This window comes from Pteropus alecto, unplaced genomic scaffold (assembly GCF_000325575.1).
Source record: "Pteropus alecto unplaced genomic scaffold, ASM32557v1 scaffold44, whole genome shotgun sequence".
Lineage (NCBI taxonomy): Eukaryota > Metazoa > Chordata > Mammalia > Chiroptera > Pteropodidae > Pteropus > Pteropus alecto.
This window is the reverse complement of record NW_006436812.1, coordinates 9,365,970-9,379,162: the sequence shown is the minus strand read 5'-3', so window position 1 is coordinate 9,379,162 and position 13,193 is coordinate 9,365,970. Positions and strand designations below refer to the sequence as shown.

The following is a 13,193-nucleotide window of genomic DNA, read 5'->3' as shown; positions in this document are numbered from 1 at the left end:
TTTTTCTTGATTATGTAAACACTTTACAGTGTTTTGAAGCCTATTCACTCCCTGTGAGAGCAAGAACAAAAACTGAAATTTAAATTAACCTGCAACTTGCACTATAATCAGCCTTACCTGGAGAAGGAAATTTGAACATTGAATAAAACAAGACAAAAGAGGTTATTTCAAGCACTGTTCTGGGCACCGAGGATGCACTAATGTACAAAACAAATGAAAAAATTTAATAACAGCTAACATTTAATAATAATATTTATATATTAAATATCAAATTTATATATTAAATATAAATAATATTTATATATTAAAGTATCAGGCACTGTTCTGCGTGCTTTGAGTATAACTTGTTTAATCTTATTCTTTACAATAAAAGTCTGATGTGAGGAGTATATTTGATAGATGAGCAAATAGGCACAGAAAGGTCAAAATCTGCCCAGGGCTACACAGAAAGTGGCAAAGTCAGGTTCCAACCCAGGCAGCCTGGCTCAGAGTTCCTGCCCTTAGCCCCTATGCTTCAACAAACATTGCATAAGCACTGCATAATATGTACCAAGCATGGGGCAGACCTGGAGAGAAGGATAAAAAAGATACAGTCCCCCAACCACAAGACCTTATAGCCAGTGGATGAAATGTGGGTAAGACCCACAGACCCCAAAGTATACTTGAATCAAATGTGGCAAGTGCTATAGCGTAGAATCAAGGACTCTGGAAACTGCTGGAAAAGCAAGTCAAGCATCCACTGAAGAGGAAAGAGGGGTCACACTGAAGCCAAGCCTTACAGGATAAGTAGGAGTTCACAGAGTAGTGAGAAGAAAAGGTGTAATAGAAGGAATGGCAAAGAAAAAGGCATGGGTGAGGAAGGGCACTCATGGAGCAGAGTGGCAGGGACTAACAGGCTCAAATCATAACCTCTGAAAGGTTTCTTCAGGCTTATCTCAGTGTCGCATAACACAGGGTCCTCTCACTTCCCCCTCAAAAGTCTCCTTACATGACATACCTGTACCCTATCCTCCCACCTTTCCCACTATCAATATGTCTCCTTCATTCTCTTCCTCTACTCACCCTATAGATAGCAGTGCTCTCCAAGGTTCTAGCTTCAGTCTTCTTTGCTTCTCCCTTGAGATCCAAGGCCCCAACTATGGCCTGGTATGAAATGCAGCCTGCAGACAACTTCCGTGTAGCCTAAATGTTTTTTCTTTCCTTTCATAATTGAGATTTTATTAATTATTTTGAGGATAAGTAAACATATTTCAATCTGTACACAATTCTTAACATATGTACCAAAAACCTAAAAAGTCATATAGCTGTGATTCTTTTCAAAACAAGTTACTCTAGTGACTTTCCAGCTTAAAATTTGGAGGCTAATTTTCCTTAATAGAATATCAAATACCAATATCTTCAAATGTTGACACACTGCTACATCAGAGTCCCACTGACAGTTTAATATCATATATACTACATAATCAAATTTTCAATCTTTCACAGCACATTAACAAAGTTACTAGGAAAACTAGACTACCAGCACTAAAGATGTTACAAAATTCTGACTGGGAGAGCCAAGATCAAGGAGTGGTTTTCTTTTGGAAAGGATTCTACCCAAAACGTAGGAATAAAAGTAATTTAAAATGTTCAAGACATATTAAATGCACAACTGACGCCAAATTGCCATTTAGTATGCTTTGTGTTATAGGATATAAGAAATATGCCATCTATGGAATGTTAAGCTGACACCCAAGACAATCAAAGCCTTCCATATTCAAAATCCCACTATTTTCTGATTGTACCAAAAAATAAACAACCAGCAAATGATTCTACCTCTTAAAAAAAAGCATTTACGCTTAAAAAAAAAAAAAAGGATGAGGTGGAATTCCTGTCTTAAACACATTTCTAGAACTAGCAAAAAAACTTGCATTTACAAAATAGTTGATAAAAATATTCCTCTGGGTTGTACAAGTAGGGAGACAAGGACCATTGATTAGACATTGTATATGATATTAATTGGATTTGGCTTCTTTCTTGTTTCCTCAGAGGCTGGACTGTCCTCGCTTTTTAGTTTCTCCGTTTTCTGCAGGTAAACCTTTAGTTTCTTGGTTAGCCACTTTGCTCTCCTTTTCTCTTTTGTTTGCACTTTTTTGTCTGAAGATTTATCCTTTCCTACCACCTTTTCTGGCTTCCTTTCCACTTTTGCAGGAGCAGGCTTAGCTGACAACCTCCCATACCTACTCCTGGGCTCCTCCTTTGCCGCCCCCTGGGCGGAGCTGACCTTGCTTTTGGGCACCACAGCCTTGGAGCGGGCTCCAGCCGGGTGCCTTCTGGTCAGGGCCATGAGACCCTTTGAAAAAGCTGGGCTCATCTTCAGCCAAACCACCCTGACCGCGCCAGATCTCGTCCGATCTCGGAAGCTAAGCAGGATCGGAACTGGTTAGTACTTGGATGGGAAAAGCTGGGCTCCTTGGCAGGTGACGCTCCTCCAGTTGCCGGAGCTGCTGGGACCAGTGACACGGGTGGTGGGAGAACCCGCCTACGTGTTGTTTTTAATTTTTTTAACTGGTTGCCAACACTAGAAATAGGACAAAAATTCAAATTTCTGGCTTTTCTTGAAAATTGGAGGCTCTGGCTATCCTGGGCCCAGTTTTCCACAAGGCAAGGGTCAGCTGCAGCAAGAAGATGCTGGGACATGTGCTTACAGTCCACCAGTCTCCTTTACACCCTAATATTTCTCTCATGGAAGCTAGTGTCAATTGCCATTTATATCAAGTGTTTAATGCAGTTTTTCTTAGAGCAGAGTTCAAAGCAATAGAAAATATTTCTTCCATTCAAACATAGGAAAACAAAAGCAGGCCCTAGTTTTCAAGCATCCAGCTGGCCCTTGGAGGCAGTTGGGTCTGTGATCAGTTCCCAGGTTAGGGGGTTCTTAACTTCTTTTTGTGCCAAAGTCTAGTAAAGTCTGTGGACCCCTTCTTAGAATAATATTTTTAAATGTATAAAACAAACTGTACAGATACAGAGGAAACTGATTAAATGGAAACATAGTTATCGAAATATTTCTTAAAAATATCTTTTTGATCAAATATACCAAATATAATGACTATCTTAATTTTGAAGTAGAGTAGAATGTAAAAAAAGTTTTAAGATACCTGCAACAACTGCAATGTAACATGAAAATTTCTTTTGGTGACAGAACTCTAGAAACTGCTGTGATTTGTTGCCTATAGATATCATATTGAGAAAAATGCTAAATGTCAATTGGAAGTTAGTGACAATGTGTGTAGTCCCTCCTTATTCACAGGGGATGCCTTACAAGACTCCCAGTGGATGCCTGAAACCACATATAGTACTGAACCCTACATATACTATATTTTTTCCTATATACACTGTTAAAAAGAAAACCACAGGCCAAAAATGGCATCACTCATACTAAAGCCCATGCTATAAACCTAGATTTAATACCTGCTCTAATTGCTGTTTCAGCCTCTCCAAGAAACATTACCTTTATCAACCAGTCTGGAATTTTCTGGTCATCGCCAATAAAATAATGTCAAGTGGGCCCTCTCCATCCCCCATCCTCCATAGAAGGAAGAGGGAATCTGCATGATAAAAATATTTCCTTTCTCTCCCCCCCCCAAAAAAAACCGATGCCCTGCCCCAAAATAATTATTTTATTTTTTTTTAAATTATTTATTATTATTTATGCCTACAGCACCTGATCTTCCTAGGTGGTCTCCCATCCAAGTACTAACCAGGCCCAACCCAGTTTAGCTTCCAAGATGAGACGAGATCGGGCATGTTCAGGGTGGCATGGCCGTAGACTTCCTCTTTCATATTTTAAAATTTTACTGTGACATTGACCAAATCAAAAAAAAAAAATTGACTCTTACAGAGCAGTGCAGTGGCAGGTGGTTAAGAGAGTTATAGGGTGGGACAGCAGGGTGGTTTCACCTAGGAGGCAATAACATTTTAGTTGAGAGTTTACTGGGTGAACAAGGCATTTATCAACCCAAAAATGGCATGAACAGAGGAAGGGGGAAGGAGCCAGTTTGTCTGAGGGCCTGTCCTGGGTAGGCACTTTGATTGGCACCCTGTCTGTGGGTGGGGGGCAGGAAGAGCAAGTAATGTCCCTCTTATCAGGAGCATTCACTGGGCCTGAGGAATAGTGTGAAGAGATGGAGTGCTGGCTATGGGCCAGACTGCAACATGTCTTTGCGTGAATTAGAGAAAAGTATTCCTTCCTCCAGGCAGGGCCAAAGGCTTGGGGAAAAGAGCAGGAGCTAAATTTCTCTCGGCCCCAATACAGCTCTCAGAGACGACTTTTTCGCAGAACAAAACCCATACCATCCTAAGCCAAGCCTACTTCACATCACTCAAAACAGGAATATACGAAAGTAACCTCTATCTCGTCTGATCTCAGAAGCTAAGCAGGGTTGGGCCTGGTTAGTACTTGGATAGGAGGCCACCTAGGAAGACCGGGTACTGTAGGCAGAAAAATAAAGGAAGTGACCTCTTAGGTCTTTGTGAATATCAAATCTTTCCATTTGCAAATCACCTATACTAGGCTTGGAAGATAGTAGTGTTGATGTAAGAATATCCAAACCTGAAGTAAATGCTGAGACTAACAGTTTACAGGTTCTTTTATGCGTTTGAGATTAAAGAGGAAACATAAGGAAGATTACCTGAAGGTGGGAGAAAGCAAGGCAGATATTAGAGTATAGGACAGTTAAACTCTTAAGGGTGGTCGGTCACCTGGGGATTGCTCTCTTCAGGGTAGTATTAGAAGGAAGGGTCTGAAAGGGCACATTTCAAAAGCATGTTAACTTAGATGCACAGAAACAATGGACAAGGATTGCTCAAGGTAAAGATAAATAAGCCCTTTGCTAAAGAAGTTATAGGCCTGGGGCTTTACTAGGAACTAGGACCTGCCCAATTAGGAATTTATAATCAGATAACCCTGTGACGTAACTTTCCCTAGAACCTTGTTTGGTCCACAATAGGCATGAATAAGTGTCCCTTTCTCTTTCACACATCTTTCAAGATGTACAAGCTTCAAGCAAGAAATATTGTTTTATTATTTCCTTGGACAGCACCCAGGACAGAAAGTGCCCCAGGGTAGGGGGAGGCACTCAGGTTTTGTGCAGTTGTCCTGGTAAACAGAACTAGGAAAGTAAAGAGTGAGCAGATAATTGGGCTCTGCTAAGAAAAAGTCTGCTTGGATCAGCTGGAAAAGGGCCACCAGGTCACTGATTGAGTCTGAATAAGAAGGACAGAAAGCCGCCCAGGAGGCAGGGCCAGGAGATGGAATGGGCACAGGGTAAGGAGTTTAGTGGTCATGGTGACACCAAAGAGCAAAATTGTCCCATCACTATGGCACTTCACTTACAAATGGGTTAGAGGTCCCAGAGGAACAGAGTGGCCATCCCAAAAACTGGAACCTGGTTCATGAAAAGGTAACATAAAATGCTGTGGTAGTATTTGTGCATCACTGCTTTTATCAAGGGCCCAGGGCTTTAGGGTCCAGCTCTAAAGACAAAAGAGAAGACAGAAAGGCCAAGAAAGAAGAACGATGTAGGGCTTCCTGACAAATATGCAAAAGAATCTGAAGAAACTTGTTTTTGCTTGACTTGTTTATGCAAAAATTTGAACCCTAACATGCCAAATATATATATATATATACTGTGAGAGAGGAACAAATTTTCCTCTTCCCTCAAGGTCTAGTGATCAAATAGGCATATGTCAGATTAGTGAGAGAAAATAACCAAATTGAATATATATATATACACACATATATATATACATGTATGAGAATCCTGAATACCTGAGTCAGAGACCTCACATGCACTAGAGGCTCAAAAACAGAAAGGGAAAATGGTTATATAAGACATCCTGATCTAGGAATGAGGTAAGAGGCCCTAGGGACTTAAAAAGTTCATTTTGAGATAAGGAGAGTGGACCATTAGTAAAAAGAAGTTTGCCCTGCCTTATAGATAGGTCAAAAGAAATTACCTTTGATATCTCTTATGCGCAAGGCCGCTAATTCAAATTCTTCTAGGTAGTTAAGGAAGAGAGTAGAAGTTTCTCTTGAGCCTGCAGATAAAGTTGCCTTTAGCTCAAAACAATCTGCATACCACAGAGGCACATCTTGGGATGACTCATTCTGGACCGTCACTATAAAAGCAAGGTAGAAATCAAGTTGGAGATCCCTAGCTGCTTTAAAATCTCCCAAGATCCAGCCCTCTGCAGAATGGTCCCTAGCAAAAAAGGATCAGAAAGCCACACGGTTTCTTTTATGAGGTGATTGGGGCTACATACAAATTGACCTGTCATACCCTAGACAGTTCATGTACTAACCTAACCAAGGCAATGACCTTTAGTGATCAGAAATTTAAGACAATTTATAAGAAAGTTCAGCTATCAAGGGATCCAACCCAATTCCAAAACCAAGTATAAAGCAGATGCTGTAGATAACTATGAGACATACCAATCCTTCAGAGGGCAGGGCTAGTAAGAGTCACCAGCAGACCACCATCCCTCCTGACTGATTGGCCCAACTTGACTCAATTGTCCTAGATTAAGAAGTGGCCAAAGAGCTTAGATTGTGTCCTTCAAAATGGCTGGTGTGTATGATTGGAAAAAGCAGTCAGGAACTTGTTTAGTCAGGCCCTACTGAGGGGTTTGGTTTATTATAAGAGCCCTAAGCAGCCACAGGTTTTTAAGCAGGGGTAATTTTTAAATTTGATTTAATAGCAGCTAAGGCCCCACTCCTGGGGATCAGGACAGCAGATAGCAATAATGGTTATTGTAAACTGGAAAAATAATCTAGAATAGTGTTTCTCCAACAGGATGTTCTGCAATGACAGAAATGTCTGTATCTGGGCTGCCTGTCATGGTAGCCACTAGCCACATGTGGTACTGAGCATTTAAAATATAGTAAGACTAAGGAACTGAATTTTAAATTCTATTCAATTCTAATTAATTTTAAGTTTAGAAGCCACATGTGGTTAATGACCTCTATAGCGGACAGTATAGATCTAGAAGTCCAGCACATGTAGCTCTAGTCCTTTGGGAGCTCTTGGGAGTCAATAAGAAACTCTCAATATCTTTATAACAATATACCTATTTTTGATTAAGATAGTTTAAATGGGTTTCTGTTACTCCTCATACACACTCTCATTTTAAATGTTTAGAATTGAAAAATGCAAACAAGCTATTGGAGAAATATCTGTGACAAGAGAGAACTTCTATGATGTCCTACACTGAATTACAGCAGGCAGTAAGAGAAAGAGGTAAGAATAATCAGTTATTAGCTGTGGGCTAATTAACAAAGGACTGCTCACATTCCTGAATATATGTTGGAGCTTTGAACCAACCTCCAGGCATCTATAAGCTGACCAGCAGACTCCAACGCATCCTGCATATATGTGATCTTTCAGAGCTGTTGCCTGTAACCAATGAAGAATAATAAATATTTCTTCCTACAGACTGCTAAATTCTTTCAAAACAACTTATATCTTTCTTCCCAAAAGCATAATGCATAAAAGAGCCCTTCAACTCCAGGACTGCAGACATGCGTCGTCTTTTCCACCTAGCCCTCATGTTGGTGGTTTAGATTTCATGCCCCAGGACCTGGTCCTTTTCTGGCTAGCATATGGCTCAATAAACACTTTTGTTCAGAAAAGCTTTCGGTCATGAAAGTTTTTTGTTTAACATCTACTATGGTTCAAGTACCTGCTCCCACCATGCCCAATACCCCATGTTTACCAAGAGGGGTCAAGAAAGTGTCCTGAGCTCAGACCTCCAAGTCAGGGCCTTATTGCCTCTAGCCGCTTCTAAAAAATCTTGCCCTCACTCCCATCCTCTCCTGGCCTCCTCTCTCACCCCCAGGGGCTCACTCCCATCCTCTCCTGGACTCCTCTCTCACCCCCAGGGGCTGCTCCAGTTTGCACAGGAGACCCCCACAGCTGCTCTCCTCAGAGGTAGAGAGTCTCTCTCCCAGACCCCAACCTAGATCGTTCTGTTTTTCAGGAACAACCCTCCAAATGGCATATAGTACTTCTCATTAAAGTGAGGTATTTTTGAAGTAGGGCTACTCATTTCAGGTCAAAGTGCTGAGTCCTGGGACAATTTTTGACTTCAAAAGCCTCAGCTGCTTGGGGGCTATGTGGAGGTAAAGGATGGGAGGCACGGCATGGTTTCTGGAGACCAGTAATGGAGGCAGGGGGTGGGAGTGTCTTTTGCAGTGAAATGGAAGAAGGAGCTGTTACTTTTCCTGCCACAAGGGGAAGCACCAGATGGAACATCTTGATCATACCAGTTAACCAGGCTTCTGGTACAGATTACGGTCAATATGTCTTCAACTTTTATCAATGCTCTCTCAAATATTCCTATTTGAGAGGGTCACTCCCTTAAGCAATGCGGAGTGTGCATTTTAGACCCCACTTCAAGTTAGTTTTGAGAACACTCCAGAAAGTCTCATTCTTCCAGAGAATACACAGTAACGTAGCAAGACGATATATATGGCCAATTTCAGATTTAGCAAATAAATATTCACGACGCCCAATTAAGTCTGAATTTCAGATAAACACAAGTAAATTTTTAGTGAAAGTATTTCCCAAATATTTCATGGTACCTAGTTATATAAAAACAAGTATTCATTGATTAGCTGAAATTCAGATTTAACTGAACATCTATTTTATCTGGCAAGCTTAGTAGGTGTTACATGTGTTTTATCAGTTTTCCAAAATGAAATGTTTGCAGTCTTGCTCTGTGATGGCAACTTTTCTTGTGTGCTTTAGAACAGACACCCCAGATTCTTTTCTGAGGATACGTATGGCCCGGCCCACAAGATCTTCACAGCCCTGACTGGAAGTGGAGTGACTTCCAATTTCTGTGCGTCCTCTTTTTACAAGGAGATGCAGTATTTCCAGGCTTAGCTGATGTGGAGCGTTTGTGGCTCTGCCCTCAACCTGTGAAGCCGGCTCCTGCTCCCTCCTTCAAAAGCTTGGCTGCGAGAAACAATATTTTTTTAAGGATTATCTGAAGAATGTCTTTTTTTTCCTAGGTCAATGATAACCCTTTTAGTGGAAAGGCCAATTCAGAAAAAAGTAACCTGCTACTGAAGTTTTTAAAAAGAAATTATCTTTTTTATCAGGAATGTAATATCAACAACTTTTGCTTAAGCATGCTTTTATTGTTTTTCCAATTGCTACAGGATTTCATTACTGTGCTTAAACTTTAAGTGACTACATAGCATGCATGCCCTGGTGCATCTAATGTAATGCTCTACCTTTTACCAGTTTGTGGTCTAGGAAAGCATTTTTGGAGCTGGTTCAGTTAGTTTTTCCTTAACTGACCCTGGAATACACTTAACGGCAAATGTGTTTTGTCTCTTTTTAGGCAGATATAATGATCATATAATAAAGTGCATAAAGTATACTAATTTTAAAGGCATAGCTCAATGAAATTTTGCATTCATATACACAGGAGTGGCCACCACTTAGATCAAGATAGAGAACTTTTCTGCACTCAGCAAGTTCCTTTGTATTGTTTCCCAGTCAACACTTCCACCAAAGGTAACCACTATTCAGAATTCTATCTCCATGAATTAGTTTTGTTTGTTCCTAAGTTTCATATAATTGGAATCATACAATATGATGCATATTCATTGATCATAATTTCTGATATTCATCCATGTTGTTGCACATACCAATAATTCATTCTTTTTTATTGCTGCATAGTATTCTGTTGTAGGAATATACCACAATTTATTTGTCAAATTTTCTGTTACTGGGTATTTATGTCGTTTTAGGGTTTGGGCTCTAGTGAATAAAACAGCTAGGGACACCATATTATGCTCACGTCTTTTGATGCATTTACCTCTCTTACGACTAATCATAGAAGTATGATTGTTGAGTCATAATGTAGGTATAAGTTTAGCTTTAGTCAATACTGCCAAACAATTTTCTACCTACCCTCCTCACCCCACAGCAATGTGTGAGAATTTCAGTTGCTCCACATTCTTACCAACATCTGGTGTTGTCAGCCTTTTGAATTTTAGCCATTCTGATGGGTATGTTCTGATATCTCTTGGTGATTTTAGTTTCCAGTTCTCTCAAGTGACGTTGCATAACTTTTCATGTGTGTATTGGCAATTAGGCATCTTCTTTTTTTTCCTTAAAATTAAGAAAAAAAATCCTCAGCTCACAAAATCCTCAGTGCTTATATCCTTAGTCCACAAACTTCCACAATCCTCTCATTGTAATTAAAGAAGAAAAGGGATTAAGTAGCAAAAGGGGTAATTCACAGCAAACGACTGGAGGCTGGCTACAGGAGGCTATTATATATCAAAGCTCCAGGACTGGGGTCTATTCTGTGAGATCTCACCACAGACAGCCTCCACAAGGGGGACTAAAACGAGCTTTGGGGTTAACCCACTTTAGAAGGCAGCAGTGATTCACTTGACTTGGGATGAACACAAGGAGGCAGAGTTGTAAAAAAAAAACTTTAGAAAGTCTAAGTGCTTTGTATCTTTACCACCATAAAACTATCCAAATTCTTTTCCATTTAAATTGTAAACTCTATTCTCATATGTTGGTCTTTATGCATGCATGTATATTACTTGGGGCATTCTGAGCAATATTTCGTTCAGTCAACCTAAAGGGTGAGGAGACTGATTTGTTACAAAGACTACAGATATAAGACATATTTATCATTTTCAACAACAAAAAGACATTTATTGAGCACTTGTTGAATTCTATGTATGGGCATCCTCTTTTTGTGAAGTATCTGTTAAAGTCTGTGGTGGCTCATCTTCAAAGATGACCCCCAATAAATCATGCCTCCTAGTATTCATGCCCTTTGTAGTCCTCTCCTTCACTGAATCTGGGCTGGGCTGTTATTTGCTTTAGTTAATAGAATGCTGCAGAAACGGTGCTGTGTCAGTTTCAGGCCTAAGCTTTAAGAAGGCATGGCAGCTTCTGCTTTGGAGCTCACTGGAGTTCTGAGCTACCAGTAAGAAGTCCAGCTACCTTGCTGGAGAGACCTTGTGTTGGAGGTCATCGAGAGGACATGACCGGCAGTTGACTTTCGAGCTGGACCCAGGCAATAAGAGGCTCCTCACCCCCTACCCTGTCCTTGGAATGTACATTCTGCCTACCAGTCCCACAGAGGGAGCCATTTGAAAGGACACAGCTTTGAGAGAACAATGTGTTAATGAGACCATCTGGACAGCATACGTGACTGAACCCTCTGTATAAACTTTTAAGATTCTAGTAGGAAAGTGAGGAGATCTGCTCCTTATGATCACCTAAGACAGCTTTATATGTAAGTTCCCTGGCTTGTTAACTCTCTCACCTACCAATCTGGGTGGTCTGGAAGATCTGTCCTCTCCATGGTGGTGGTTTGCACATTGACCTCCACGTATGAAAGGCAAGTCTCTCCTTGCCTTTCATACGTGGAGGTCAATGTGCAAACCACCACCATGGAGAGGACAGATCTTCAGACTACATGGAGAAGGAGAAAGGCCTAGCCATCCCAGGTGAACCTCCAGATGTTTCCAGGCCCTGCTGTTTTTGACTGCAACTGCATGAGATATACCAAGCATGACCAGCAGAAGAACCATCTACATCTAGTGAAAACCAGTCACCCCACAGAACCATGAGAGATAATAAAATGGATTTTGTTTTAAGTCACTATACTAAGTTTTGGGTATTTTCTTACACAGCAATAGATAACTGAAACAAAATCTTTTGGCCTTGTTCTAAATTGAGTTGTCTTTTTCTTAGTGCTTCTTAATTAAGGATTCTTGAAAACAAGTTTTCCCATTGCAAACCACTCACTTTCAAATACAGAATTTTCATCAGCTATCATTTTTTGGTGGCTACCATAGCTAGCGTTAACTTTTATTGATAAAAAACAATGCTCCTTCCCACGAATATACATTAGCACTTTCATAAACCACCCTCCTGACCCCCACAATGCCCAAATTAAACCAATATGCATTCACAGCCAGCGCGACCAAGAACTACCGGTGCAGAACTAGACCAACATTGATGCCATTTGAGGCTCAATTTCCCCGTCTGAATATAAAGGGCTGCCTAAAATTTGATTTCAGGACATGTTGAGAAGACAGGTGACATAATAGTCACTATTCTCTGGCTGTGGTAGGCAAAATAATGGCTCCCAGAGATGTACACACTCTAATTCCCAGAAATTGTGAATTTTTTACCCCATGTGGCAAGAGGGGCTTTGCAGATGCGATTAAGGGTATAGACCCTAAGATAAGAAGATTATCCTGGATAATCCAGGTAAGCCCAGTATGATCACATGAGTCCTTCAACTCAGAGAACCTTTCCTGGTTTTGGTCAGAGTGAAAGATGTGAAGACAGAAAAGGGGCTAGAGAGATGAAAGGTTGCTGCCTCTGATGATGGAGGATAGGGGCCATGAGCCAAGGGATAAGAGCATCCTCCCAAAGACGGCAAAGGCAAGGAAACAGATTCTCCCTTAGAGCCTCCAGGAAGGAACACAGCCCTAATAACATTATAATTTTAGCCCAGTAAGACCCATGTCAGACTTCTAACCCTCAGAATTGTAAGATAATGAATTTCTGTTGTTTTAAGCCACCAAGTGTATGGTAACTTGTTGTGTCAGCAATAGAAAACTAATGCACTTCCCCTTCCGCTAATCAGACCAGCAGAGAACTGTGTATCCATATCTTGCCTCTCTTACCCAGACCAGAGGCACCCCCCCATATAATTATTTGATTGACTGTAGTTTGATTGTGGTGGTACTGGCTGACATTAAGTAGCACTATAAAAATCAGCATTATGAAATTCTGCTAATTTTGCCATAAATATGTGTTGAGGAAGATTTCATTACACCATTACACCATTTCATTACCCCATCTCATTACATTGTCCTCTCCATGAGAATGTACAGGAGAAGTTTATTTTCTGTCCTAGTACCTAGAGACTCCTCTAGGGTTTCCTTCTTTGTGTTTGCTGTTAGGAAGCTGAGAGCAGTGATTCTAAAACAAGGGCATCTCAAGGTGGAGGGAATACCAGAATCGCCTGGGCAGCTTTTGCAAACTGCACCTACACACCCCAGAAATTCCAATCTGTCTCCCTAGGGGAAAGCGTTCTCTCTTCCTCCCACAAGATCCATTGCTTTGGCGAGCCACTGTGCCATTTAAAGGAGCAAGTCC

General features: G+C 40.8%; 2 pseudogenes; both read right to left on the bottom strand.

Annotated features, from left to right (window-relative positions):
• Nucleotides 1-1,994: 1,994 nt before the first annotated feature.
• Nucleotides 1,995-2,326, bottom strand: LOC102890245 (annotated as a pseudogene).
• Nucleotides 2,327-3,691: 1,365 nt separating this feature from the next.
• LOC112481676 lies at nucleotides 3,692-3,810 on the bottom strand (annotated as a pseudogene).
• Between the last annotated feature and the right edge of the window lie 9,383 nt (nucleotides 3,811-13,193).